Source organism: Tenrec ecaudatus, chromosome 9, assembly GCF_050624435.1.
Source record: "Tenrec ecaudatus isolate mTenEca1 chromosome 9, mTenEca1.hap1, whole genome shotgun sequence".
NCBI classification, from domain to species: Eukaryota; Metazoa; Chordata; class Mammalia; order Afrosoricida; family Tenrecidae; genus Tenrec; species Tenrec ecaudatus.
Genome location: NC_134538.1, coordinates 95,905,024 through 95,911,023, shown reverse-complemented (window position 1 = coordinate 95,911,023; position 6,000 = coordinate 95,905,024). Strand labels below are relative to the sequence as shown.

Here is a 6,000-nt window from a genome sequence, read left to right as displayed (position 1 = left end):
AAAGATGTTTTCGAAATGATAATGGCAACATATGTACAAATGTACTTGACACGATGGATGGATGCATTGTGATAAGAGTTGTATGACCCCCCAGTAAAATGATTAAAAAAGGAAAAAGATAAGGCAGTTTTTACAAGAACTCTATGAAACTCCCTGATAGGGAAGAGAGCCAGCATGAGCCAAACCATCAGGAATCCTGTTTCCTTTTGCTACTGAGATGCTAGGTCATGAGATGTAACTTTTTGTCTGCCACCCTTATACCTGAGATGGGTGTCAGGGACCCTTCTCAGGGGGAGCCCCAGGTGGCTGCTTGGCAGACTGCATGCATGCTGTCCTCTTTAACAAGAGAAAGGGACCGATTAGGAAAGAAAGGAGGAGGGACTCTTCTTAAACATTTTCAGCATTCCAGGATCCCTGGGGTCCCTAATGGGTTTGTGTAGCCCAAGTTCAAACCCATCAGCCTCTCGGTGGGAGGCAGATAGGGCTTTGGCTTCAGGAGATTTACCGCCTCAGAAACCCATGGGGGGCATTTTCCATCCTTAACGGTTTCAGCATTAGAGTGGAGACCATACTTGTCTGTAATATGTATGCATTATGCGTGTCCGTCGAAAAGAAGCTGTGAATGGCAGGAAAGTACTCACTACAACTACAGCGCTCCTTGGTTCCGAAAAGACCGTGAGTCCAGCGCGTGCGTTCTGCGCAGGCGCACACTGCACCCGCGGACGTTTGCGCAGGCGCAGTCCTTCCAGCACTTCCCGCCCTTCAGCCTGCGGCCTAATTCCCCAGAGCGACCCTGGACTCGAAACCCTTAATGGACCCAAGGCGGCGCGGTGGGGATTGAAGAAAGGGGCCACGCCACCTGCCTCGGGGACTCGGGCTCGGCGGTGTCAGACAGGACCCTTAGCCCTGAAGCGCCCCTCTGGATGGCTACTTACTTTGTTAGGTAGCTAGCATCAGGGATGGGAAAGTCCATTAACGCATGCCCAGGAGAGCCAGCATAGGACAAAATGGATTTTCCCGCTGGTGGGCTCGGATGGGCGTTACACCTGGAGCAGCCCGCCTGGGCCAGGTGATTGCAATTAAACCAATGGGATCGACCTGCTGTCATTCACCACGCCTTCCCCGGGAATCCTTGAAAAGACAGGAACCAGGAGGGAGAGGGGGCTTGTCTTGTCTTGTCTGGTCTTCTTCGTGGGAGGAGAGGGATCCTTGAGTGACCCGAAGCAGTCTCTGCCAGGCCAGATGGTCAAAGGAATCCTATGGGTGCGCGTAAAACCTGAAGCTTCTTTAAACTCTCATTAAATTCACTTGGATCACGAGCCCGGCTTCGGCGTGAAATCTTTCTCATGCGGAGCCTAGGACCGAGGCTGAAATGTAGTCCCGGAGAGAGACCTAACAATTTCTTTTTTAAAACTTGAGGAGGCCGTGCACTAGTTTTATTAAGGACGCTCCGAAAGGCTCTGGTTCCCGGTACTTAAATCCATTCAGAACCAAGTCAGTGTTTTGCGCAGGCAGTCTCGAACTTTGTATTTCAACTTCTTTTCCCAGTCTGAATTTGAGATTCGCGTTTATTTTCAGAACATGAAAAGACTATAGTGAAAATATAGAGCATAGGGAAGAAATGAAGGGGTCTGTCATGATTTATGTAATCTGCGAGCTTCCAAGAAAGAACATGAGCCCCAAACTGGGAATCCAAGAAAAATAAACCCCCCCAGGAGTAACAAGAGGATTAGGGGAGGGGGGAAATTGATCACAAGGGTCAACCTATAACCCCCCCTCCCAGGGGGACGAACAGTCGAAAAGTCGGTGGGGGGCGATGGAGGACAATTTAAGATATGAAAATAGTCATCTATAACTTATCAAGGGTTCGAGAGAGAGGGTGGATAGGGGAGGGAGGGGGGAGAAATGGGGAGCTGATATCAGGGACTCAAGTGGGAAGAGAATGCTTTGAAAATGATGATGGTAGCATATGTGCAAATGAGCTTGACACACTGGATGAGTATATGGATTATGATAAGAGATGTAAGAGCCTCCAATAAAAGTATTTAAAAACAAAAAGAGGGGTGTGAGTAAGAGTAATGGAGAAGAGCGACTGTAGCCTCTACCCATGTAAAATGTCCTTTAAGATGTAAGTACTGACACTATGTATATATTGTGATTAGAGCTGTATGAGCCACCAATAAAATGATTAAAAATATATTTATAGCCTCAGAAACCCAAAGGGGTAAGAGTTGTCCTTTGTCCTCCAGTTGGAATGAGTTGGTATAGACTTGCTGGCAGAGTGGGATTGGAGAGAGATTTTTATTATATTAGATGCATACTATCTCGAGTGAAAACTTTTAGTACTATGTGGGATCTATAGAGGGAATGGTATCAGTTCCTTTGCTAAATTTTATTCTAGCTGCTCTAGTAGCGACAAGTGAAAATTATGACGTTCCTTGTGTCCTCATTGGCTGGTTGGCTAACGTTGATATGTGATTCTGAGACATGAATAGACAGGGTCATAGTATACTGTTTATAAAAGCCATTGGGTGCACAGATATTTAATATGGCTATGTCTTCTTTTGCAAGTGCTCTTTAATCATGTAGTTCCCTTTTTCTTATGCTGATTTTTGCATTGAAGAACACTGTATCAGAAATTACAATTTCCATTCTTGCTTCCTCTTTTTTTTGAAAATTGTTATCTTTGTATTTTCCATCATTTAATTTTTAGTATATATTTAAACATTAGTGGGTGATGTCTAAAATTTTCTCATCTGTTTTGTTTCTCTCTGTCTCTTGCCTAATATGCATTTACATTCAGTGTAATTATCAATTATTTACATTTAGTGTTACTGTCATTTTGCAGTGTTTTTCTGAGTGTGGTTTTCTGTTTTTCTTTTTTTGACCCCAGGACGTTAACAATATTGGTTAGATCTATAAATTTTGAGTGCAAAGTAACTTAGAAAAATTTCATATATTCCCAATTAGGGCATCTTTATTGGTGAATGTAAACTTAACTAAACTCACTGCCACCCTGTCAGTTTTGACTCATCAAAACCCTACAGGACAGAGTAGAACTTCCCCTGTGGATTTCTGAAACTGGAAATCCTTTTAGGAGTAGAAAGTCTCATCTCTTTGTGTGAAGCAGTTGGTAGTTTCAAACTGCTGACTTTGTGGTTAGAAGCCCAATATGTAGCCCATTACACCACCAGGCATCTTTTATTGGCAAACATAAATAATTAAATATTTCAAAAGACACTAAGATATAAAAAAAAGCTAAAAGTCCAGAATTTTCTATCAATCATTGAATTCTTCATACAGCCTTTCAGGGGTTTTGTGTACTTGAAGATACCTTCAACATGTACTCAAATAAGCCAGTAGGGACCACACTCTACTCATGTTCTAAGAAAGCCAGCGTGAGTGAGTAGGAACTACTTTGTTTGCTCAGGCAACAGAAAGGGCTTGGTGAATGTCAGTAGCAAAATTTTTAGTCTTATTGCATATATTTACTATAAACCATTTGATTCCCTTTTCTCTATTTATGTAATCTGAGCTACTCAAACCGCCCTAACACATCTGCAGAGCATCCCCCTACAAGTGTATTCACAGCAGACAGATGTGACTATTTCCACTGAGCCCAAGAGGATCGCTGCTCTGTCTCCTCCTGACAGACATTGACTTGCCCTGGCAATGTTGTGCTCTCCAGAAATGAGGCATAAAAAACCTGTAAGGATGACAGTCTTATCTGCAATTTTCCCAACTTTCAAAGGTCAGGCATTTGTCAGGCAGAAGGGGAAGTTAGCAGGGGAGGTAGCTGAGGAGAATAGCTGGTGAAACATTCAAGGACTTTAGGAGAGGCCAGGCCCTCTTCCCCTCTCCTTCTCCCCTTCTCCCCCCTCCTTCTCCCCTTCATGGCCTTCAGACCCGGGTGCAGAAGACTAGCCATTACAAATAACTATAAGCTGCTGCTTAGCTCTAGACCTGCAGACAACAAAGTTACAGTGGAAAATTCCCCAGTTACTCCCTACCCCCAGACCAGGCTATAAAACTCCAGCTCTCGCCTGGACAGTGTGACTTCCCAGGGACCCCAACTGGGGGCCCATGGACCTCACCCGGGAGCTCAGGATGCTCCTGTCCCTTTCCCTGCTCTCCCCAACCCGGGAGGCACAATTTCTCTGGCCCTGATTTAGGGGCCTGTGGATTTTGCCCATAATCTCTGAAATAAACTGAAACTATTTTCTACCCTTGCCTTCATTCTTTCCTACGTCAAATCAACCTCACACTCTTATCAAGGTCAAGCCTGTCATTAATGAACCAAGAGTTACTTGGCGAATGCAGACATGAAACCCCTGAGTTGCCGATCCCCGAAGTTCCCAATGATACACAACATAGACTTGGGTTGTAGTACGCAACGATGAGCATTCTCATTGCACTGTTCAAGGATCCAGCAACAACAGTCAGATGAGGATGGTCGAAAACGGATTCAAAGCATTCAAGGCAGCAGTCAATGTAGACATGGACTACGTTCCTTATCCTGCTATTAATGTGTCTGCCTTTGTCATCTACCTGTCTTCTCAGCACTGGTGTCGAGTCTTGTGTAGAATCATAAGTTCCAGATTCACAGGTCCAGCCGAACCGATGATGGGGCAAGTCCATATGGTATCTCAGTGGTTACAGATGACGACTCTCAAGACTGTGAACAAGTTCATTTGTGAGTGCGATTTGCGCCTGATCTTAATTCCAGAAGTAAGAAAAGAAATTCCCAAGTTCAGAGTAGCCTATCAGCGACTTCATGAAAAAACAGAAGCATGATTTCCGTATGCCAAGGCAATCAGAAGCCCAGAAGATGACTATGACAGCATTCCCAAACCAGGTATCCGCAGCCCCGTACCACGCCACAGAGACAACACCAACAATGTGGAACTATGGAGAAGGGAAACACATTAAGGGAGGACTCCCGGAGAGCGCACTCGAGTGCTTTTGAGCGCACACTCTCTCCGCATCCCCGGTGAGCTGATGAACCAAGAGTCCCCAACAGCTGCACAGTCACCCACGGAAGATGGTTAATGAGTTTTTGTTTAAAAAAACTACAAAACACCCAACTCAGAGACTCCACCTCACAAACATACAAACAAGAAACAAACTCAAGAAAGAATTAAAACTGTAGGAAGTAATTTCATCACCACTGATTACATCTATCCAAAGCTTACATCCATCAACACATTTAGAAAAGAAGTGATTGGGAGGACAGGGTAGAACAAAGGGAAAAAATAGTATTCTGAATGGCTGTCATATGAAGAGGAGATGTAACAGAAATGGAAACCAATGCTGTGGGTTATAGCTCAGCAAAGAGCTTCTTAAAACTATGTGTTTGAGAGTAACCATGAAGATAAGAAATTTCCCTTATAAAAACCGGAATGAAGAAGAGTTAACATTTTAAGAGAGGCACAGTAAAGGCAATGAGTTTTTGTTTAATTATTCCATTAACTTTCCTGATTTAAATAGTACAGCAGTATATTCAAAGTTGAATTAATGTAAATGTTTTAAAAATTGAATCATAATATCCAACTCTTTAATCATAATATCCAACTCTATCTCATTACTGTCAAGGCGATTCTGACTCATAGCAACCCGATAGGATGATAGGATGGGGTAGAAGAGCTGTGTATTTCTGAGACAATCCTTTTTCTTATGGGAGTAGAAAGCCTCATCTCTCTCCCACAGAATGAACAGCTGACCATGGTGGTTAGCATTTAAATACCCAAAGTCTATGCTCCCAGGGTTCCTAATAGAAGAAGGCTCCAAACGGAATGGTCACAGTGAGGTGGAACATGTCATCTCTAAGGGCGTCGTGGGTGCTTCTGGGGATTGCAAGGAAATTTCTTGCAGCAAGAAACCTGAGCAAACCTTGAAAATATGCTAAGTGCAGGAAGACCACCTATTCTATAACTTTTATTAACATCCAGAATCAGCACAATTAAGTGTTTAGTGGTTGATGAGGACAGTGGGGGATGGGAT

General features: G+C 43.7%; 1 pseudogene; it reads left to right on the top strand.

Annotated features, from left to right (window-relative positions):
* Positions 1-594: 594 nt before the first annotated feature.
* LOC142456052 (uncharacterized) lies at positions 595-5,049 on the top strand (annotated as a pseudogene).
* Positions 5,050-6,000: the final 951 nt, after the last annotated feature.